The 25,562-nt window shown below is 37.2% G+C and overlaps 1 protein-coding gene across 1 annotated transcript in view; it reads left to right on the forward strand.

The window, feature by feature from the left end:
- The first annotated feature begins 7,412 nt into the window (after positions 1-7,412).
- atxn1a (ataxin 1a) overlaps positions 7,413-25,562 on the forward strand; it is a 32,441-nt gene continuing 14,291 nt past the window's right edge. The window contains exons 1-2 of the mRNA XM_056233947.1: positions 7,413-7,550; positions 7,634-7,734. The gene's annotated coding sequence lies outside the window, so the exon portion shown is untranslated. The remainder of the gene's footprint in view (positions 7,551-7,633; positions 7,735-25,562) is intronic.

Below are 25,562 nucleotides of genomic sequence, written 5' to 3' on the forward strand. Positions count from 1 at the left end.
TTTCTCTAACACACTTTCTTTTACATTTGGCACCCATAATAAGTTTTACTAAAACACATACTCCCAGAGCTGTAAGGTACATTTTTTGATAATATTAGAGTGTATACACCAAAGCCTTCTTCCATTAATATTATACCGTGACATCCGTCCTCTAGCATGAGTCACTGGTTTTCCACGCTTGTTTCGTGTATAAATGTTGCTTTTTCCCTGGCTGAATAAACTAGTCCTGTCTCATTATGTTAAATGGTGGAATGAATAGACTGTAACATTGCTGTGGAAACAGGGAGCATCCCTCAGCACAGAGCCTGTGTAAAGTCATTTCTCATCATTACAAACGCAGCCACACGCTGCATGGCTTAAACGCTGGAGATGCCTACCGTGGTTAGATGCGTTTCAGTGTGTGTGTGCTATGTCATATATAGGGGAATTTCCTGTTGCTTTGAGTGTAGATGCCTCACTTTGGCGGTGCTTGTGGGATATATATGTGTGTGTGTGTTTGAGGAGCGGATTCTCATTGGGTGGCTCCAGCCATCTGGCGTTAGCTCAGATGAACTCATTTCTGCTTCTCTATTGATCGGTGAAATAACAGAGCTGCTGTAGTAATGATGTCATCACCTGCCTCTCAGCGCTGACCTTGAATGAAGCCAGCTACTGAGCATGCTCACCACACGAGTGTGTGTGTGTATGTGCTGGATTGCGGAGGTTGAAAGAAGGAAGGCTTTCAACTTGCTGTCCTCCTAATGCACACACGGACACCTGCTGCTGAATTCCTTTGAGGCACTCCATCTTGTTTCCTCTCTGTCCGGTGAGAAAAGAGATGGTGTCGGCCATGACACTTCCATCTGTAGAAGAAAAGCACCATGATTACTCCATGTGCAAAGCATATGGTGCACCTTATGACAGCGGTATGAGGCATTCATGCATCATTATGTTTGAATGCTTGATTTGACATTTAAAATAACTTTGTATTATCTAATAGGTCTGATTAAACATGTTCAATGCATTTAAGAATAAATACACAGGTTTTTAGGATCAGATTATGCTAAAATTAAGACCCTGTGATCATTTACTCAGCCTCATGTCATTTCAAATCCGTTTGACTTATCAGTTTAGTGTTATAAGTCTTACAAACAATCTACTTAAAGGGTTAGTTCACCCAAAAATGAAAAATCTGTCATTATTTACTCACCCTCATGTTGTTCCAAACCTGTATGAGTTTATTTCTGCTGTTGAACTAAAAAGAAGATATTTTGAAGAATGTTGGTAACCTTGGCTACTGTAAACTGTTTGGTTTCCAAAATTCTTCAAAATATCTTCTTTTGTGTTCAACAGAAGAAAGAAATTCATACAGATTTGGAACAACATAAGGGTAAAAAAAAAAAAAAAAAAAATTCTTTTTTTGGCGAACTCCATTTAAGAATCATTCCAAACTGATTATACTGTAAGTGAATCATCTTTCATGACTCACTAATATCCGAGTTAAAAAAGATAACATAAGTTTGAAAGTTTCACCAAAATGTGAAATATTACATTTTCTCAATTCACCCACTATTGGTAGCTGTAGCAAAAAGTTAATTCTGTTCCCTGCTCACACAGATGTGGTCCGGTCAAGTTACAGGAAGGTACATGTAAGAAGGGAATCAGGCACTTAAAGGCCTCTGACCCCTAAACCTTCCTGTAACCTCTTGATCTATCATCCCCCATCATTCTCTCTGTTCTTCACTCTTCCTCACCTTCTGTTTTCTGTCTCTTTCCCCGCTAACCGAGCTTTGCTACAATGACAGGGAACTACACTGCGACCAAAATGGTCGCATATGCGACCTTTTGAAATGCCATTGCGACCCTAATTTTTAATGGGTCGCAAATGTATCACCGTTTGATTATTTTTGTACCTACCTAATGTTTTAGGCAATATGCTATGATTTACTATGAGCATTTATTAAAACAGAAATGTGTATTTTAAGAATACGTTTTATAACGCGCTCTGAGCATTCAACACATCAAGTTGGCTTCGCGGATTCGCGCTTGTTTAACTGAGAGAACGAGCAGAGAGAGTGAAAGCCCCAGTCGCGCGCGCGCTCTCTCTCCCTCCCTCGCTCATAATAATGAATTGAGTTGACTGAATATCTTTGAGAATACACGATGGTAAAAGGTCGGAAGACCGAAGTTTTATTTTTTCTGAACTACCACTGGTTGTGAATTGTGCTAAAATAACGTTGCCTCATCTTCTCTGAAAAGCTTTCCACACATTCAGATGGCATAAACCACTCTTTCAATAAACAAAACAAAAAATCTATCTGGTGATGAAATGTTTTCTGTGTTGAGACAAATCTTGTGCGATGTCCTAAACTGCCTGGATAATCACACAACGTGTGCCGTGGTCCGTTAATGACACGTCCGATTCGCGAACTGACTCCTTTGAACCGATTCACTTTAATGAATGGTTAAAATAACAACTGATCTGTCCAACACTGAACTCAAGAGTCATTCTAGAATGATTCATTCTTTCCAAGTAGAGCTATTCAAGTCATCTGGTGAAATTGTTTTTATATCGCAATATATATCGCAGAAAAATCAAATATCGCAATGTCATTTTTTTACCAATATCGTGCAGCCCTACTGTAAATTCTGTGGGCCTTCAATTGCAGGACTGTCCAAATTTGTAACTGCGTCAAAACAATTCAAACACGAATCATTGAAGCTTCACAATGACATATTATATTTATTTTACTTTTCCTTAAGAGTTCAGAAGTCTGCCCATCTGTGCCAACCATAGCATGGTGAAATCCAAAAGAAATTAATTTAGCACTTTATTGTGTAGGCTACTGTATTTTCTATTGCAGTAAATCTATCCCAACCATTTTTAAAGAAAACAAGAAGGCATGTGTTTTAAAAGATGGAGAGTAAAATAAAAAGCACATCTGTATGCAATACAGTTTCACTATTGGTCATTATTATCCAGAGCGGCTTACTATATAAATAATTTGTGCGACCAAATCATGTTTTGCGCTAGTAACTGAAAAAGTTAGTAGCGCAAGTGCCACCAGTGGAAAATGTTAGTGTAGTTCCCTGAATGATGGTATTGGCTTACTGCTTGTCCTATATCTGCACATAGAAACATTACACGCTGTACTGTTGTGTATCACACAGGTACACTACACTACTCTAAAATGAACTTTGTGGAGCAGAATCTGAGAAGACCAACTTGTTTTAGGAACCACAAACGGGTACAGGGAAAAGGGATCCTGTTTGTGTGTGCGTGAGTGCTTGCATGCTCAAACAAGTTGCAGTGCTGGCAATATTAGATATCTAAGATGTGTCTGAATTAATCATTTCCCATCAGTGTGATATGACATTTCCCATGTGACAATAAAGGATTTTGAGTCTGAGGGCAAAGCAGCATTAGAATATATGCTGACCCTTTCCATTATGAATGTAACATCAAGACAGTTTAATTTCGAACCCCTTAAACAACCGCGATTCTCACAAAACTGTAGATATGAATAACTATATTTGCTATGTTTGCTTAAGTGCAAAAATCATAGATGGAGTCAAAGTCAAAAGTCCTATGCCACCCACAGGTCAATGTAAATCTATGGGTTTATTTTCCAAAAATTGTATCATCCACCAGGTGAAAATCTTCACCTTCAAAAGTCTGATCAGTAATGCTCATCTATCTTCAGCAAGCCACATGATTTGAGGTTTCATTCATACCTGTAGCTCAAATGGTCCAAAATGGGTTGCTCGTTAAAGTTTAATGTTTAGACCTGCTGCTGAAATGCGCTGTTAGTTAAGAGCAAACAGCAGGTATTTACAGAGAAGAGAATCCCTGCTGATGTGATCTGATCCCTTATCAGGTTCTTCTGACAAAAGATAGTGATAACAGAGTGAAAACGGAAAAGATACAGCGATTTCATTTCAATTCTCCTGGTGGCAAAAAATGTGGAATTGAAAAAATTAGTTTCCGCTTAGTGCCACTTCCTATATCTATATTGTTTTAGGTTTGGTTATACATTTTAACAGTCTCAGTCATTCCAGCATGTCTGTCCATCTGCCACGTCTGAAACACTTTATGGAGGACACATGGACAACGGTACAGTAAACCAATCCAAAGGGGTCCTTTGAACCTGCAAGTAAAAGTGCACCATCTTGTTTTTAAAAGCATTTTTCTCATACTGTACATACATGTCACCTTAAACACTGACCTGAGTGACCCTGCTGTTTACCTGTGTTTACCCAACACATTGGCCTCATAGAGCTGATAGTAGCTTCAGGGGAAGTGACATTCAGGGAAACGTTTCAATGACGATGACAGTGTGAACCATGTCTCATAAAAAGACTGAGCTTGCAAGAATTACCCCATTGCTGTTTATGACTTGTGGCCACAGCCACAACCACATGACACATGAAAGAAGAAAAAGGCTTTAAAGTGACAGTAACTGTGTTTACGGGTGTCTTTTTCACATACTAAAAAGGCTAAATACTTCAGATATAGAGCAAGCATGCAGCCACAAGATTTAGTTTTAACCTCAGATTTCTGGAAATTCAAAATAGATTCAATGGAATTAGTATCATGCTTGGTTACCTATTGATGAACAGCACTTGGTGTAATAATTTTCTCACTGTAGTAACGCAGATGTCCTCATGACTCTAGGTTAGATTGATCATTCACGCTGTGGTTGTAGCAGCGCTCTGAAGCTCATCTGAGTTGTGGACATTTTGAGGTAGGAGATTCAAGCAGTAGAATCTACAGTATGTTTAATGTAGTGCATTTGTGTTGACAATTAATCCTTTTTTAAACAGTGTGTTTTAGTGAGTACTACAACAGGTTAATTCCATCACAAAAATCTGCAAAACACGACAAAATTCCATCAACAATTAGTCTGTGGAAATGTGTGACGCCACACAGTCACAGCCAGACTCAGAACATATTTGATGTTTATTACACAGCTTTGTAGAGTGCGATTTTGGACCATTGAGATTTCTCGCATGATTAATTCACGTTGTTGGGCTGCTTTTCTATTATCCTGAAGGACAACGTGAGTCAACATCCGGAAGCATTTAACTTCTGTTATGTGAAATATTTCTGGAATAATTAGGTGTTTTATATTTATTTTCTTGATTTTATTGGTTAACATTATTTTCTCCACCCATGCAACCTTCTTTTATTTTTTTAACTGTGAAAACATTTGCATTTTGCGACAATAAACATTTCAAATAATAATGTTACATGGTTACATCAGAAATCCTTTTAATAATATCCAAACAAATAATGAGCCAAGATGTTTACAATCACAGTTAATACTACGTTCTTCACACTGGAAATGAAAGTGCATTGCGTTTTTGGATAAACTATTGCATGCAGTGTGCTGTTATATTATACATTTTGGGAAATTTTGTTAGTAATCTGAATTTTCCATACATAGAAATTTGTCATACTGTGCACAGGCATTATGGTAGCATGCTGTTCTGAAAATACAGTTGTCAAACATTTATCTTTTTAGAATAACATGAACTGATGAATCAGTGCATGGTTTTTTAAGACCACATGCTATATTTATTAAGAATGTAAATAGGTTTTAAGCTTCTCAAGCACAGACAAGCAAAGCATGGTCTGTATGTCTAGATATAATATTGTATTGACTGTCTATAGCACTTGTGTCTTCATTTTCTTCTCCTTTGCATTCAGGTTTCTCACTCGTTCTCTCCCTCGTTCACATGTTCACACATCCCACTATCTGTCCTCGGTCTCAGACTCCGGTAGCACTAATGGCTGTTGTCACAAGTTTTACTGCACCCACCCGCTGCGACCATCTGTCTGGTCTCTCTCTCACTCTATCTCTCTCATCAATGATGCTTTATCAGCATGCCTGCCAAAATACAATGTTGCCAAAGAAGTACAGAGGATAATTAATCTGCAGAATTGGACGATATGGCAGAAGTGTATACTTGTTAATCACTGCAAAGAAAGCATGAAATGACATTGACATGAACCTCTCCTCTTCCTCATTTGCAACTCATGCCATAAAACCTGCTTCCTTGTTCCAACTATGAGATGGGTAACAGATATGAACATTATTAATACATATTTTTTATTATTTTTATATGTATTATATAAATTATTTATTATTATTATTATTTTGTGGTATAAAAGTGGAGTGATCTGAGTTTGAAAATTCATATTTATGTTAAAGGTATATTAAGAATTATATTATATAATTATACTATTTTTTTATTATATTAATGAATTATATATATATATATATATATTAATCAACAATTTATTTAAATTCTTATACATATATATTATATTTTTAAATAAAATAAAAGAATTTACATTATTAATGATATAAATAATGTAAATTTATTTAAAATAAGTATGTCCATAAAATATAAAAATAATATATTTATATAATAATAATATTTTTATTTAAATTATTTTAGATATTAAATTTTTTTATATGACATTTTTAATTAATTTATATGTAGGCCTATTATTATCGTTGTTGTTATTTTTGGTGTAAAAGTGAAGTGAAAGACAAGTGAAATGCATATATCTACTAAAAGTGATTTTGTTCAGCATTCAGGAGTGACTACCATAAAAATGGTCTCAAAGCTATGACTTGGACTAAAAGCCACAAAACTCTCATTTTGTTTTTTTATTGGAGTGCCTCTGCTACAACCACACACATGCAGACTGATATCTTTACCCATTGCGTCATCTTTTTTTATGCATCCTGCCACAAGCGTAGTATTTTTAAGATGTCGTATCTAGTTGAAAATAGTCCAACTTTTAAAAACCCATACTTTCTCTTCCATTCATTAGAGCATTAGCGCTTTTAGGATTTTTTTATTTTTATTGCTATGAATCGCTGCAAATAAGGCTCAAGTGAACCTAAAATCTGCCTTTTTATACAGGGCTTCCAGTTACGAAAGATTAGTTGACCAGTCAACTTTTAAAAATATTTTTGCACTTCCCTAGTTGCAACACAAATGCTACATAAGCAGAGGGCATGTCGTTTGGAAATAGATTGCCGCTATCTAAACCTCTAAAGACAACAGTTTATTTCTCACGTAATGCCCCAGAGATAAATGATACACGGCTTCCTCGCTGCTATCTGCAATCTGTGCTGTGGAGTCCTACTCCTGAATACTGATCTAAGATCTGTGCTTCTGGGAGTTGAGGGATGTGATGTCATTCCCGTTTTATGCCTTATGGAATACCGCAGGTGGTTACTGAAAGAAACCAAACAAAGTCAAGCAACAGATCTTCTGAGCTCAACTCTGATCTGAGAGCAGCTCTAATGAGGACCGTCTTTATTTAAAGAGCACACTCACTGTACACCTCCGCCTTTGTGTTGTCTTGTTACTCGGGTTTCCATAGCGGTCCGTTCTGTGTTGTGAGTGTCTGAAGGGAGTGGAGCTGTAAGATGACAGAGTTGCAGTAGTATGAGTGTCTACTAGAGTAAATGCACCTGAGTGCATCTGTACGTGGATCATGTTCGTTTATCGCTTAGTTCACAGCCTCAAGACAGGACGGAAATTCAAGGGTAGGAGTGTGTCCTATTGGTGACTGTGTATTGGCTGCTAGCTCTGTGTTATTGAGTAATAAATTGTGTGTGTGTGTCCGTAGGCTTTGCTGGAGGCCTGCACTGAGACTAAGAACCGTGTTGAGATTGTAACAACTTCAATGGGCCGCAACACTCACTAAAACACTGGAGGCAACTGAATGAGGTATGACTACAGAACACACACACACACACACACGTACCTTTTGATAGCCATGACCTTTAATTTAGCATTTTACTACTTGTGCAGGGGCGTTATCTGGAGAGCAATTGTAAAAATAACTCCTGCTTAAGCTGTGTCCTATTCACTTGTCCAATACAGGCCCTGATTGGTGGAGCAATAATACAGGTCTGCCTAGCAACAGAGCTGTTTACCAAACAACACAACTGGGGCTGAAAGCCAGGCTTTCACGTTAAACACCTCCAGGAAAAAGCAAGCTAGCGCAGCCCGCTTGGGACAACACAGCTTTAATGATTCATGCTTGAAGCGCGGTCGGTCGCAGGCGTACTGTAACACACAGGTTTACTGTAGCATGCTCACACACTTGCATGTGCACGTGCAGTGGGTTCAGAGACATCAGTTAAGTGTCTCATTAGCAAATAATACACGTTCATTTGAGATATGTGTGTGAACGGGCCCATGTTCTCAAGAGTGTAGGCATGGTCTAATCTAATTCAAGTGATGTCGATCAGAAATTTCTGTTCTGTTGTTTATGGTCACAAACCCAGATTTTAGGTAGATTTGTGAATGAATCCCATAAGCGCCCCCTGTTGGCAGAATATACAATGTAGTGCAAAAATTTTGTTTTTAAATGTGGTAGTGCTGTCTTGTATAATATTTGTGTTTATGTACTGTATATAGACTTTATTTTAAAATTATTATCATTTGAATTCTTTAAAAGTATATTAGAAATGATATATATATATATATATATATGTAAATATAATTATTTTTTTTATAGATTTTTGTTTATATTTTATTAATTTTACAATTATTATTATTATTATTATTTTGTGTCTTAAAAAATGTAGAGAGAGACTAAATTTGAAGTGCATATATAAGATTTTGGCCAACATTCAGAAGTAAACTACCATATAGAAGGTTTGAGATTTTAAAATAATTTTTTTAAACAGTTATTACACAATGTATAGGATTCTCCATGTTTATTTTTCAGTTCAGTTTTTCACTCAAATTTTGATGCTTATTATAGAATTCATTAAAATATCTATTAAATTAGACAAAATGTAAAATTGTTGCATCAAATGTCTATTAATCATAGACCATACTGAAACTGACACAAAGGCAACTACCAAAATTAATCAGCCACACAGATGCAGTTATAATCTCAAAATGGCCAAATATGAGCTGATTAATAAGCCTGGGCAATATATCAGCGCATGACTACTCAGAAAATCAGGATACGGGAGACAAATGGCCAGACAGGCAGTGCTAGCTCGCGGACAGGCCTGTTAAATGCTTGATATGAGCTCATTTTGAGGGTAATTAACAGAGATGTATGGAAATTAGTACTTCATGAGCTGAGGCTCTCTTTTCTGTGTCTGTCTCGCTCGCTCAGTTTTTCATCTCAGATAGTTCTACTATGCCAAGGCTCCTTTAACCAATCGTGGGCTTTTAGAGTAAAAGCTCTCATCCTGTTAAAGGTCACTGGCCTCTTAGTGCGCGTGGTGAAGCATAGCAGTTCATCACACTCACGCTGCTGTTTTTTACCCTGCGCTTCCTAATGCTTTCTGAACGTCCTAATCTTCCGTCAAGTGTTAATATGGCAAAGGTTGGGTTCGGCAATGTGTTTTTCCTGTTGGTTTCTTCTCAAAAGACATTTGAAAAAAAAAATAGCCTAGAGAAATGGACGACAAATTGATGCTGAGAGCACATTGGAATGCTTCAGAGTCCATTTATATAGTGTGATGTCATTTTAAAAAGGTGGAGGATCTGCAAGATCAAAGTGCGATGTGCTTATGAAAACATTAAAGGGATAGTCAATGCTGTCATCATTTACTCAACCTTATTGTAGAGTAAAAACTATTTGTACTATTTATACTGGTTCTTTAGATTTTTAAACACCTCGATTGTAGTCTTGATTTTTCTTCCGGGAACATAAACATCACAATATTTCTCATTTAAATAATTCCCACCCAAGACATGTGCAATAAAGGGGGTGATGCCTGGTTGAGTTGCATTAGTAGTATGTTGAAACTCATGGTTATGGTAAGGGGCGTGACATTTCCGAAACACACTCGAAGCGGTTGACCAATCACAACACACTGGTGCAGCCGGCCAATCAGAGCACATGTGGAAAAATATGCTTTTTGAACATCCAAGCATGAAAACCTATACTAGTAGACCCCAAGAACAAAATCATGACTTTGCAAAAGGGCGTAATATGTATTTGGACCCCATTGACTTTCATTGGGAAGACAAAATACACTGGGACATCTTTCAAAATTTCTTCTTTTGTGTTCCACAAACACATGTTTGGAGAAACATGAGGTTGAATTTTTGGGTGAACTACAGTAGTCATCTGTGATCTTTGTATCCTAATAAATTTTTTGTCAGGTGTGTGTCCTGCACACATTACTCGTTGGAAGTTTGGGTGCTTCAGAACCCAGCCTTATGCTTGCTTAGTGTGTGTGTGTGTGTGTGTGTGTGTGTGTGTGAGAGTGAGAGTTTGGTGAGGACAGCAGTGCTATTCTTGGCTGTTGGGGGAAGTCTTGGCTCCTGGGCGCATGGGAAAAGTGTTCTTGGCAGGAGTAGTGGTGGCATTCCATTGTGCCTGAATCCCTCTCCCCCTCAGCACTTAAAACTGTGTCCTTTCACACTGTGATCTCAGTGGAGCACTTTCTAGAAAGAGGGAGAATAAATAAATTACTAGCATAAACACAAAAGCACCTCGCAATCACAGCTACATTTCCAACCATCCACATAGATGTGCCCGTTCGCACCTGTTTGCACGCTTTTAGATTCTTTTTTTCAAACATTCACATGCAGACATGTATCATACATCTATTTTCATTCTTTTAATGAGTTTTGAACGGCTCAAGGTTCAGAATGAATCGTCCACTAGGGCTGAACGATTAATTGCATTTGCGATAATATCGCGATATGTTGAAACGCGATTTTTAAACCGCAAAAGCTGCGATTACACTCTGGTCATGTGACACGCGAGAGAAAAGCAGTCTGCAGATGTAGCATCAACTTGGCACGCTACGCATATAGTCCTGGCATACAGGAAAGAACAGTTTATGTTTGATTTATGTGATATTATGCAATATATATAATTAATATATAATGTACAATAATATATTCAGAGAATTTCAGAATCGAGTCTGAGCTTAGTTTTTAAACAGATGCGTGATGACGCTGCGTGTGCTTTAGAAACAGCCGTATTCTGCCTCCCTCTCTCTCTCTCTCTCTCTCTCTCTCTCTCTCTCTCTCTCTCTCTCTCTCTCTCTCTCTCTCTCTCTCTCTCTCTCTCTCTCTCTCTCTCTCTCTCTCTCTCTCTCTCTCTCTCTCTCTCTCTCTCTCTCTCTCTCACACACACACACACACACACACACACGCGCGCGCGAAACCGCTCGAACCTTACGAAAAATAATCTTTCATAAAGTTCGGAAAGGTTTAAGCGATTACAAGGACATTCGCGGGCTTTATCGCACTGGTTGCCGCTTTGCTTGATGTTACACTTGCAGTTCGCGGTCTCGCCCGCCGGACTTTTCCTCACAAATGCTCTACTAAGCAGTCTTTCCAGAAAAACGCAAAGTTTTTTTGTGATTGTTGCGGGCAAAAATCCTTGATTACGCGGCCCGTTTTCTTTAAAAATGCGATGGAATATGCGGGATATTTATGCAATTTTTTGCGATGAAATTGCGGGAACTTGCAAAAATTGCGGGAACTTGCAAAAATTGCGTGAACTTGCAAAAACTGCGGTTTGATGAAAAAGAGAAAAAAAAGTGATTCCCCCAACACCCTGTTCTCACTAGGCTACTACCTTAATGTAAAGAGTCATTTCTTATTACTTCCTATGATAAGCAGGCATACTACATCACAGAAAGTGCTGGAAATATTTAATTTCTCATCTTGTTTTATTTCAGACTGTAACGAGTGGAAATAAGGCGTGGCCCCTTTAAGAGCTGCGCGCTGTCTGCAGTATTATATTGTATGTGCGCCTTGAACACCCCATGTGTGCGGGTAATTTCTGTTTGATGCTACTCATTTTATCATATTTTGTTTATTAAGTAACGATGTGGACGGTAGAACGCGTGACAGACAGTTATACGAGTTCGATTTGGTAATAAAGTGTGAGTTGTGAGATGCCAATCGCCTCCGTGAGTCTGTCTGGCCTCTGCAATAACTTCAGCTGTGAGCTATCCCTATTTTTCTTCCCGACACAACGCGTTACAAGACCTTAATAAACACATCAAACTTACAAAACATTGATGAGTCAAACAAGTTCTGTAGCTTTACTAGAGGAATATGCTACAACTTCAGTAAAAATGAATAAATGAAATATTTAAAAATAAAGTGTGCTTCTGTTTTACAGCTTTTCAATGATGTTCACGTCGCGTAATTACGTCACTTCAAAACGTTCCCATGGCAACAGGGGAAACGGCTGCTCTTGTGTGAAGCAAACGCAACATTTTCCAACTTTCTGCTAAGATATATGTGACTTTTTTGCGACGAAAATGCGGGGATTATGAAATCATGCAAGCCCCGCATATTTTGCGCGGAAATCAGCAATTTATGCGGCGAAATTGCGGAGTATCATAAATATGCGGACTTTGGCTGATTATGCATTGAATTCAGCGATCGCATAATCGCGTTTTTCTGGAGGGACTGACTAAGGCATTATTTATGTCTTTTGGAATGTAGTTGGCTTATATATAAAAAATATGAAAATCACTGAGAAGGCTGCTTACAATTTAAAATACTCACGCGCGCTTTGTGAAGAGCGGTCGCGCATGCGGCTGTGAGCGACTCATTGGTTAATGTACTGGCATCTAAAAATGCTTTTATGACGCGAAATGAATGTAAACACGGTCAGTCATATCTTAAATCAACAGGACAAACCACATCTTATATTTCAAATATTTCAAAAGGGATCTGTGCATTAGTGTGAATGCAGCTTATCGTATTTAAACTGAGAAGACAAATCACTCACAGCTCTTGAATGGAAAACGTTCAGACAGCCTACTTTTAAATACTGAAAGGACTCTTTGTTTATTGCTTGTAATATGTTTTTTTTGGTTCCTCTTTATTTACTAGCTTTTATATTTTGAAGCTATATTCGTTTATATAGCCTATTTAAAATTCTTAAAATGTTTTTTTATAATTATTTTTTAAAATACGTTTAATTACACAAATAAAGTTTTTAACTGTTATTAATAATATTAATTACGAAAAAATGTAGATCATGAGGTGCCTAAAGATTCCCATCCATACTATACAATGATTTATTGCTTGTCTTTGTCGAATAATACAGAAGATAAAGAACTTAAAAAGTAATCGCATATTAAATCGCAATCGCAATATTGGTTAAAAAAATCGCAATTAGATTATTTTCCAAAATCGTTCAGCCCTATCATCCACTGCTGGCATAAACATGTCTCCCAGCACACTGGCCCTCATTCGCTGGAGCCGCTGGGAAGTCAAAGGTTCTGGAACATTGAAAGAACGGTAAAGGAATAAACATCCAGCTCTCTGAAACGCTGTGATATTAACTTCCCAGAACTCATTTGACCTTTGACCTAGGGGTGGGAATCAGCAGGGATGACCAGCTGACTGTGACAATATGGCGATATTACAAATTTTTGAGTGGCAGTTACTTGTTTCTGACCAAAAATGTTCATTTAGAGCTCAAAAATATATGAATTCTTGGTCTTAATAGGGGCTATTTTGACTGCAGAGTTTGTCTTGCAGGTGTAGGTTATGTAGTCAAGGTCATATCTTGTGCTTTATTTAGACACTGGGTTTTTCAAACTGGTCTCTCTCTCTCTCTCTCTCTCTCTCTCTCTCTCTCTCTCTCTCTCTCTGTGTGTGTGTGTTTAGTTATTCCCTACGTTATGAGGACAAAATATCCCCACAAAGATGTCAATAACAGAAATCTTTGACCTTGTGGGACATTTTTTTTGGTCCCCATGAGGAAAACAGTTTATAAATACATACTACTAAGAATACTGTTTTTATTATTTATTTATTTAGTAATGAGTTTCGAGCTTAAGGACATTATATTTTATTTCTGATTTTAAATTGGATGAATGATAGATTGGTACCATATCGCTTATTAGTTTTTATTTATTTATTTATTCATTTATCAAATAATTCCCCATATATTTTATTTTTATTGTTATGGCCAATATTAGATATTTAATTGTTCATGCTTATTTCTTCTTTTACATGTATAATAGATATGCTCTCATCTAATGCTCACTTAAAATAAATATTTTTTAAGAGGTAATAAATGTAAATAAATCTCAAAATTAATATCCATTTTTCATACTGTACATTATAATTGAGTGATGCTTAAATTCACTTGTAAAATTATCTTTTTTAGTTTTGAGTGCAACTTTTTTTTCTTTATTTAGAATTATTTAATTAGTCTTTACCTATTTAAGCAGTATTTAAGCAGAGGAGCTGTACAGTTATGGTTAGAAATAACTGCCTGGGCGTATTACAAATATGACTGCAGAGTGAACTGACTTCCCTTAAAAATTACTTTGATACTCAACAATGCACTAATGCTCGCTCTAATAATACATTTATTCTAAATACACACACATTTATCCTTTATCCAAACAACCTCTTGCACTGAATGGCCTTTAGAGACTTAAGAGCACAAATGTTTGCTTTTGCCTTTTTAATCACCAAAGTGGTTCATTTAAGCTGTGCCTGAAACCAAACAACTGTTGCTCTTATTCTCAGGTGGCAGAGGTCTTATGTCTGACAGACTGGGTCAAGAGGTCAGACTGTTACTGCTGAAAATCTAGACGTCAGTGTGAATTAAGTGCATGCATTCACAAATAGTTTTTACAAGGATTAACATTCCATCACTAAAATGTTGATATTATTTCTCAAACTTCTTTAGTTACTTGTTACTTGTTTTGACTGCAGCTTATTCTTGGAAATCAATTATATACCTCCAAACAAGCTCCCAACAGGCCAGGGATTTGGTGGCGTGTGTGAAAGGTGACCCGCTGACCCTCTGCCAGTGTCCACGAGCTTGAGGTCAGAGGTGCGGAGCTCGACGCAGAAGACATACAATTCATATGTGGCGTCAAGTTGCATGAATTGCATTACAAACTCGTTCTCTCCGTAAAACCTACAACTTTGTTAGGATAGAAACACGCAGGTTCATAGAGGTTATATTAAAAATCCTTGTCCTTTGAAAACAGGGTCAAGGAGAGCCAAGCTATGAATGTGAAGTTATATTCTGAGAAGTGTTGCTGCTATTAGCTTCCATTTATATCAAGGTCGACCTGAATCCTGATGTATTGAGTGTAGTTTGACATTTGCTGTATTTTTGTCTTCCTGATTACTCACAATGAATAATCGTCAATATTCTGCTTTGTAACCCACATCACAGGGCATGTTTAAGCAACAGCAAAATTTAAAATGCCAAAAAATGACGTTGGTGGTGCTTACAGAAAAAACATGAAATGTGTTTTATGAGCTTCAAGAAGAAAAGAGTGTATATTTGTTTGCCTCGTACATAAACTCAAAGCACCGTCAGGGGTCTTTCATTGCGGCTGAATTTATCACTATAGTCTTTCTCGTTCGCACCAGGTCGTGTGATTCTCATGCTATCGGGTTTCGTGCTGTTTTCGGGTTTAGGTGGTCTGTGTGGGGAGCTGGCCCGTCATGCTCATTTCTCACCCTCTATTTATTACCTCAGTGTTATCTAAATCTTTAATTGGTCATGAATGAATGATCACAGGACTGCTAAAGAGAGCGTTCGCAGGATAGGAGATATCACTCTGTTTAGCCTGAACAGAGAGATCACAGCACAATGTGTTATGATTTTGAACTGGTTTTGGATTTGAATTATTTTATTTTATTTCTTTTTAATCTTCTTTAAACTCATTTTTTAAATTGAATTAATTTTTAAAATAATTTTATAATTATTATTATTTCTTCTTTTCTTTTTTCTTTACGTGCTACAAAAATGTCAAACCAAATGACATTTGTTTTGAAGAAAGATACCTAAAGCACAATTTACACGCAAAATGTTTCACAAAAATAAGGTCAGTGCGTACAATGACAAAAGGTGATCTATTGTAAAAAATTAAATGCAGCAAAATGTAACTAATAACAATCCATCAAATGATCACATATATTTGACACAAAATGATTTTACTTTTTTTTTTTTTTTTTTAAAGCTATACGGTTTAAGATATGCACCTTTTATTTAAAGCAGAATAAAACAAATAAAAGACAAAATAAAAGATGGCTCAAAATGTAGTTTTAGCATTATTTCTTTCGAGATGCCATTTGGGTATGGTATGTTGTTATCTAATGCAGTAACATTCATAAATTAGCATTTCCAATACATTTTTGTGACCCAGACCTGATGATGTGTACAGGACATCAGCCAATCTGTGCAGTGTGGGCAGACGTGAGTATTGTTATGGATCACAGCAGTGTCCTCAAACCAACCCTTTTGTCTGTCTTAGTTTGGCCAGCACCGCGGAGCCACGGCGGAGCCAAACAAAGCCACACCAAACACAATTGCACTTCGTCCCATTTTGCCACAATTCAAAGAGCCTTCGTCCTGTGGCCCTGCTCTCTTAGGAACATAAAGACTTCTCTGCGTGGTTCACAGTGTGTGAATGGCTTTGAACAGGGCCTCATGCTGTGCTTTGGTGCATAGTTTGTGTGTGTGTGTTCGGTGGAGGTCCACTTTTATGTTCTGTCTTTGCGGGTTCGGCGTGATGCAGCTGTGAGTTTGTATGCAGGGGTCGGTTTTCTCAGCAGTACAGTCGTGATGATGGGCTGTTGCTCTGAGGTTTGTGGCTGCGTGTTGCATGCTGCTACATGGGTCGGTGGTCTTTTATGCAAAAGGACAGTGAGTGGCGGTGCACGGACGCAGAAAGCTCTTACAGTGCTATGGACACACACTAAATGTGTTTATTTATTGTTTGGTTAAATAATGATTTCATTACTAAAATGTATTATTTTATACTGTTTTACTGTATTATTTTATCCAGAAGTCTGAGACCACTAGTTTGTATTTTGCATTATTTTCTAAGTAATTTTAGAAGCTAATTTCATGCAGTTGCATTTTTCTTTCAATTGATAGCTAATAAGCTGATTGTAATATGCTGCTCATAATACTTAATAGTAATCCTAATATGCTGCTCATAATACCTAATACTAATCATAATATGCTGCTCATAATACCTAATAATAATCATGAATTTCTAATGTTATTTCTAAGCATTCAAAATGTCCCTTTACAATTTTTAAAATGAGATTTTATTATAAAAATGATTAAATATTATGATTAAAAACATCAGAATTTTTTTAAATGAATGCTTTTTAATATGCCGATCATAATAATGAATAGTAACTAATCATAATATACCGCTCACAATACCTAATATTAAAAATAATGTACTGCTGATAATACCTAATAATAATCATTATTTTTTTAACATTCGAATAGTTGTAATCACTTAAAAAAAATATTGAAAAATTGTATTATAAGAATAAAATATTTTATGATAAAAATGTATTGCTGAATTTTTTATTTATTTATAGCTCATAAGCAGCTCATAATATCTAATAATAATCGTAATAGTATACTTATAAAACGTAAGCTTTGTTTCTAGGGCTGCAGCTATCGATTCTTTTTGTAATCGATTAATCTAGCACTTAATCGATCGATTAATCGAGTAATCGATAAAAAAAAATTGTGTGTGTTTTTAAACAACCAAAACAAATAATGCATAACAAAAATGATGTGGCTGTAAAATTATCAAGCATTTGGCTTTTATTTCTCAAAAACAAAAAAAAAACAAAAAAAACTGGTATTTATTCCAACTTCAACATTTGGCTCCAAAACTAAGCCTATTTATTGCAATTTTTACCCATTTAGTATAAGTGCCAACAATGTTCTATGCTCAATTACTTTGGTAGCCGATTAAAATGTCTTCCCCAAAAGTACGAGTGGATTTGGAGAAGCAGGCTGGGGAATTTCATTTTTTGTTGTTGTCTAACTATTTGGACATACAAACAAGGTCTCGCAAAAACTGCAATACAATATTTGTTCCTCCATCACGTCCCGGTGTATACAGTGAAGGCATGCTGAAATTATTGTTGCGTGGCTACATAAAAGTTTAAGCATATGTGATGCATTGCCGCAATTGATCCGACTGGCGCGTGAGAGAGACGAGGGTGCATGTGTGTGTGTGAAGGGATTCACACACCGAACGCAAATTTAATTATTTGCGCGAGTAGATTACATATAAAGTCAATGCAAATACGCGAATAGACGCATCATTCGCGCCGGGCGTCGCGAATGACGCGAATTGGGAGACGCTTTTGCCGCGAACGTCTTCCGCGCAAGTTGAAAAATTTGAACTCGAGCGAATGTTCAAGCGTCTAACTAGACGCGATAGACGCGTATTTGACGCTCTATTCGCGTTCGTGTGAACACACCATTTGGGTTACCTTGTTTCAGCGACGCTTGGTGAGACAGCATGGAGTGGATGTTTTCGGTTCAGATTCTGAATCATTGAAGTCGTAGGCTACTGTTGTGGTATGCCAGGCCTATTTTGCAGTAGACACATTGCACCTTGTTCTCTTCCCTTTTAAGTATGTAATGATCCCAAACTTTAGACATTCTCTGCTGTTTATGGACATCTTTACTCCCCGCCATCGTGCCAACTAAATTCAAATTGTATCACGCGCTATAGTATATAGATCCCTGCGCGTATAGTGCGCGTCATAGGAATTCAACGAGGCTTAGAGGCAGAGTTTTTGCCTCGAGGCATTTTTGTAATCGAGTAACTCGATGAATCGTTTCAGCCCTATTAAATTGTTTCGCTTTGCTTTAATTAATTTATATGTATTAGTGATTGTGTAATTGCTTTAAAGTGTCTTTTAATATATTTTGATGCTAGTTTGAGACTTGACCCATTAAACTGTTCGAACCCAGTCTCCTCTGAGCGTGTGTGTTGTTCTGCCTCTTATTTGTCACAAGCGTGTGTATCTTTAGCCTGTATTTGTCAGTAGGTCTGCGTGTTCTTAGTGAGCGTGTGTACACACTCCTGTGGGATTATCGAGTAATAGAGGGGTTTAGCAGTGCTTTGCCTCACTGTAATCCGTCACACACACACTGATACACACTTCGCATAGTGGCGGATTTAGGATCGCTTGTGAATGGAGTGAAGGCGAGAAGGACACATCGAGCGGTAGCGGCGGACAAGACACAGAGGCACCGGCAACTGTTTGCGCTGAGGACAAACACACGCGTGAAATCGATTTCAGGTCGAAACCAGATTCCGGCATACGTCTGCAATTATGTGCATCTAATCTGCACTTTTCGAACTCAATTGAAGCTTTGGCTCTGTGGAGCTGTCTCTGAGGAGAGAGGAGGGCTATTCATTTCTGTGACTCAGATTTAGAGGTCATTCAGTGCTAGTATTATTTCTGAATGACACAAGCACCATGGCAATGTGCACCTCCGATCGGACACGCTAATTAAAACAGTCATCATAGATGTAATTCGTGTACTAGGCTATCAATATACAACTATAGCCTATATATATATATATATATATGTGTGTGTGTGTGAGTATTTTTGTTCACTCACTGACACGGCCGACCTCAGAGACTTCCCTCACTCTCATTTATCATTTATAGTTACACCCTCAGACTTGAGAGAGAATGAACAGAGCCAGGTCTGAGTTTCTGTTCGGCTACAGTTGCATTCAGAAAGAGAGAATGAGGCCTCTCTGTGGTGGAGGGAGCATTCAGGAACATAGAACTGAACAGATCAACAAGGTTAGGACAAAATTCAGAATTGAACAATTTATTTGAATTCGATTTAAATGGGAATGACAGAAAGAAGAATTTACTATACTTTAGTACGTTTTTTATTTTTATTTTAACACAATCATTCATATATTTGTTGTAACAAAACATGAAGAATTAGTACATTTTGACTAATTATATCTATAGCCTATAGTTTCTCTCTCACATTTTTGTGTAATTTGATTGTGTAATTAATTAAATTGTCATTTTTGTAAACTTCTAAACCAATTTTAAAACAATGACTAGCTATCAAATCAGATTTAAATATTTAAATTGGCATTTAATTTAATTTTTATATATAAGTATAATGAAATTATATGCACTCCACCATTCAAAAGTTTGGGGTTGGTAAGATTATTTTGGTAAGATTAGTAAGATTTTTGAGAGAGAACCCACACTCACGCAAACCAAGAGTTGAATACTTTCGTTCTAACTGGAGTGTTGCAGTCTCACTGGTGTTAGCTCAGCATTCGGCCATCACATTTTGCTGTGGGCGCTTACGTTAAAAGCACATAAAGTTAATCTGCAGTCATTCCTCTCCCCTCAGGGCTCAGTATGGGGTTAATGCTCCACTCTGTAATGCTGCTGGGCATGCTGGGTATGACTGTAGCGCTGCTCTCTCTTTGCCAGTCTGTCTATTCACCCAGCTAATGAGTCATTGTTGGGTTGTTAGTGCCAGATGACGGTGATACAAGCAAGGGAGAATGTTCCACATGATCATAGAAGTGGTTGGTTGTTGGAACTGGGTTAAAGGAATAATTCACCTGGGGACTGGGAATGTCAAACTGCAAAATGAGACTAGAATTAATATTACAAAGTCATGTGGACTATTTTTAGCATTACAAAAGTATTACAAAGTCATGTGGACTGTTTTTTTATGAAACTTTTATGCTGCAACATTTTGACAGCCCCATTCACTTTCATAATATGGAAAAGAGCAGCCAGGACATTCTTCAAAATATCTCCCTTTGTGTTCCACTGAAGAAAGTAAGTCACACAGGTTTGGAACAACAGGAGTGCAAGTAATGACATAATTTTCTTTTCTTTCTTTCTTTAACTATGCCTTTAAAAGTAATGTAGTACTGTATGCAAAGTGCATGCTGGGAGTCTTGTGCGGGAGACCTCTTTCATGCACATATGTATGCGTGGGTGCGCGTTATGCATATGTATAGAGCATTTGATGTGTCTCCTTGGCGACACGTCTCTGGAGTTCACAGTGACACTGAAGCAGAGAGAGGGAAGCCACAGCTGAACGGCAGACAGTCGGAGGGAGTCACAGCCATTCTCTCTCTTGTGCAGGTGCGATCAAAAGCTCGCTGCTATTCAGGTCTGCTTGTGAAAATGCATATCAGTCTGAAAGCATTCAGTGTGCGTGCATGTAAAAGGACGCATCTGGCTATGAGAGGGTGGTTACATTCCACTGAATGGTGCAGAGCTTTCCTGTGAAGATTTGAGTGGATTTTTAAATCACTGCTCCGTCAGATTCACACAGAATGAACACATTTTTTGGCAAATGGCAAGAGTGCATCACACCTGAGCATTCAGTGGAATACAAAACCAATCCTTTTGTGCATTAGGAAAACAGATCTATAACTATTTATAGAAGCATGAATAAACTTTATGTATGTTTGAATTAATATTTTTTTATTCATGTTTATTTATACATACTGTGATTAGCAGCATGTGTCAAGTATAAAACAGTGTTGTACTTGGATATGATTTTAACTCGGTTTCCAAGTAATTTGATAAAAGAAACTGTTAGAGTTTAAAATAGACGTGCCTGTGATAGTCTGGGCATCCACCATGTTAGAGCCATTAGGTTGGATGATTTCAAGACCAGATGCACCCTGGGGTCATGCTTTCACTGTTGAAACCAGCAGGCTTTTTTAATCCAAAATATATATACTATTATATTATATTGCTTTGATTACATTGATTGGACAAGTACAGCACAACAATGCTCGCTTTGGTCATCTTAAAATGATCATATCATTCTGTATCTCTCCAGTTACCCATTTTCCAGCACTGTTGTATTCGACCCTTTTAACTTCCCTCAGATGCCGGAACCAAAAGCAGGAAGTGTTTCTGCAACTGTACAAAGCTCATGCATAATTAACAAGACAAGCATCGCTTAGTTTATGATTGGTTGTCAGTTGCTAAGCATTGCAGTTTCACAGTCTTTAAGAACTGAAAGTCTTTCTTGAATAATGTGCAATATATCACAATTTATGACTTGTATGACAGCATTCCAAGGAATTAAAGCTGTTCTGAGTGCTAAGGGTAGTGCTATACTCCTTAAAGTCCCACCGAAGAGCCTTGAAGCACGCAGTGTTATTCAGTGTGTTGATGCAATTTCCTCTAAAACACAGAGACAGGGCAGGACAAATCGAACAGCTCCTCCCCCTTTTTTAAAATAGCCAATAGTGTTTCATTTATATCACAGCTCGGCCAGAGCCGTTGAGTTCGGTAAAGCCACATAGATTCCCCTTTTAAATGACAAGGAAAACAGTGAACGTAATCATGCTGAGGATGTGTAGTTTGAAAAGTGTGTAATTTTTGTTGGTGCATGGCACCGATGTTATCTCTTCTACTGAAGTGCTGTTTCTAATGCCGAGTCTGTCTAACCGTTTGTCCTAATCTCCTCCATATTGCTTTAAAATATAGCATTTTCTGTGTAGAATTCAAATGGGTCCGATATATTTTGTGGTATTCGCCGGCTCTGTGTTATCTCTGTGCTGCGGTTCGTGTGAAACTAACGCGAAATCAGACTTCACTCGCCCCAATAGAAAGCATATTTACACTGAATCCTTTCCTATTCCCTATATAGTGCACTATGTGCCATTCACCGTATAAAAAAATTGTAATTGTGTGAACAAGTGGCTGATTTCACCCGCAGCTTCAGCGTCTATTTATAGTGTAAATCTGATAAGAAGCTGAAGTGCAAAGTGATGTCATCAAAATCGTTTATCCATATTGGCGGAAGTGAGAGACTGTAAGTTTTGAGTGCTTGCATCTTCTAAATGTAAATTTTGTCATTGTTTTGGAGCACACTATCTTATAGATAACCTTAAGGCTAAGATATTCACACTAAAAGCCCACAAACTTCATTTCTGATTTCATGGGGACTTTAAATTGACTCTTTTTCTCCTACTTAATGACTGCAATCTGTAGAGAGGAGAAAGATGTTCTCCGCTGTAAAGAGATTCATCTCCTGCAAAAATAATTTAAGGGGATATTTTCTTATCAGGTAGTTAGCAGTTGCAGCCTTTTTATCCTACTCTACTTCTCTGTCCTCATAATCTCTTGTCTGTATCTCTTTGTTTCTCTCTTCCCCCTGTCCATTTATCAATCTCTCAGGTGACTGCACGCGCTTCAGAGTAAACACACGAAAACTAATTGAATTACCCCAAAGGCTCAGAAATGGTGAGCATAGCTAATTTGTTGCCACAGCAACAGGCAAACCTTCCCGTGCCGCTTGTTTTGTTGACTGCGGTTCTGTAAACAGCACACACTCCCTCGCCTAACAAGGGAACTCCTTGCGTGCCCGTCATGCGCTGCGCTTCAGATTGATTCGCATTAATGACCGAACCCGAGCTCAAAGCACTGGCAACCTCTGACTGCCTCATACTTTCCATAACACGGCCCATAGGGACGCGTTCAGTCGTGCGTTAAATTGACTCATCGGCAGGCCCACATGGAGTCAGCGAGCATCATTCACAAAGTTCTGAGCATCCCATTCTGTGTATGTTTATTCCATATTTTGGTCATTTTAATGATGTTTTCAGCTAGCAATAGTAGTCTAGTACTTCATTAAACACATTTTACCACATTTAAATCCCTACCACAGACATCCGCTGACTTTCCACTAAAATAAGTGTGGGAAATGCAGAAAATGTCTGCAGGTTCCTTCTAGGCCTGGTAGAGAACTTTAGCTAAGCTATACTTTGTTTTCATAAAGAATGTGAGCGTAAACAGAGGAAGTTAGAGCTTTCACTGGTGTTATTTTAGCATCATTTGAGATACTGTCATAGTTTTATTAATATTTTATTCAATTATTTTAGTTTTTTTTATTTTGCTCTTAAAGTTTTAGTTATTAGTTCTGTTTTATCATTTTCATTAGTTGTTTAAATTGTCTATATAGTTTTTATTAATTTTATTTATTTAAGTTATTTTTGTACATTAAGTTAAACCTAAAATATAACAAGTAAATATCTTTTTTTATTTAACATTTATTTAATATCAAGTAACAGAATTTTTTATTAAACTTTAATTAATTTTAATAACCCTGGCGGTCACCCTCTTTTTCAACACTTAAAAATAAAGGTTCCAAAAGAGGAGTTATAAAACAGAAGAACAATAAAAGTTCAAAATAACTTTTTTTTTTTTTGTAGTGTAAAGAACATTTAAAAAATCTGAAGAACCTTTTTCCACTATAAAGAGCCTTTTGTGCAATGGAACATTCAATGGAATTCTTCTTGGAACCATCAATGCCAATAACGAGCCTTTATTTTTAAGAGTGAATATCGTTTTTTCTTTGTGGGAGACATTTCTGTTGTCCGCTCATACTGCACCATCCTCACAACCATTGAGCATAATATATATTTATCAAAACTGCATAGCTAACTAGGTCAGCTAAACAAACTCTAGCCTTTAGCTATGAATCTGAGACATTGCTGTCTCTATCACCACCTGCTGGTGAGTTAGTAGAACTGCAACAATTCTCTCTAGTATTTAAATGCCATTTGATTTTTAAATGGTGCAGAAACTAAGTGGTTCAGAGACCTCCAATTCGATGAGATGCTGCTGTACAGAATTAGCATCAAAATGCCCTTGTGCTTTCATTGAGCTCACCTGAAATGAGTTTCTAATCCGGGGAATGCCGTGACTCTCCGTGGAAGTGTGTGTGGGTCTGTGTTTGTGTGTGCTCTTCTGCCATGTGTGGGAGTGCATACTGCACATGTAAGGGAGAGTAGTCTGTCTTTAGGCCTATTTCTTAAGCTATGAAGCACTTTTAGAAAATAAACCCCCTTAATACACAGTGTTAATGTCAAATCATTATCAAAAGTATTATACACTTTTATATTATACACTTTTGATAATGATGTATTGTGTTTGACATCATTCTGTGCTGGAAATGACATTTGAGGCATTTTTGCATTTAAAATGGTAGATTAGTCTTGCCAAGGCTAATTTCATATCGTTTGTATCCTAAATAGCATAGTTAAAAACACTCAGTTTGACTAGAATTGATGCACGATAAATAAATAAAAAACATTGGTAACACTTTATTTTAGTGTCTTTGTTACACATTACATGTTGCTATAGTAATATAACAGTAATTACATGCAATTAACCCAAACAAAACCTTGATCCTAACCCTATAGTTAGTCAGAGCTGCCAACTCTCACGCATTCAGCGTGAGACTCACGCAATTGACACTTTTCACACGCTCTCACGCAGAGATAAATCGCGAAGCAAAGAGGACACTGACACAGACAAGACAGAGCAGGTTCCTTTTGATATGAAACTTATTCTCAACTTTCAAATTCTGTCAATTTTATTACGAAATTCAAACAATAAATACCGTTTTGGCGCTTGTAAATGTGACAGATCGCTGTAGTGCCTCAGTTCAAGCGGCACGTGAACCGTTCATCTCTCTTTACTACTGGTTAATAGTAAATAAACACGAATACACAATAATAGGTATGTTGAAAGATACAGTACAACTTATCGAAATGTAAATGCCTCATACATGCCTCATGCACCCCCCCCTGCCATATGATGCAACAGTTGTAATTTGAGTATTATATTTTATTTATGTAACTTTTTTGTGTGTTTAGTATATGAAGTATTAACACTTTTATTCAGCAAGGATGCATTAGATTAATCAAACGTTTCAGTAAAGACATGTATAATGTTACAAAATATTTCAATTTAATGTATCA

The sequence above is a fragment of the Rhinichthys klamathensis genome, unplaced genomic scaffold (genome assembly GCF_029890125.1).
Source record: "Rhinichthys klamathensis goyatoka isolate OS25496 unplaced genomic scaffold, OSU_Roscu_1.1 h1tg000384l_1, whole genome shotgun sequence".
Lineage (NCBI taxonomy): Eukaryota > Metazoa > Chordata > Actinopteri > Cypriniformes > Leuciscidae > Rhinichthys > Rhinichthys klamathensis.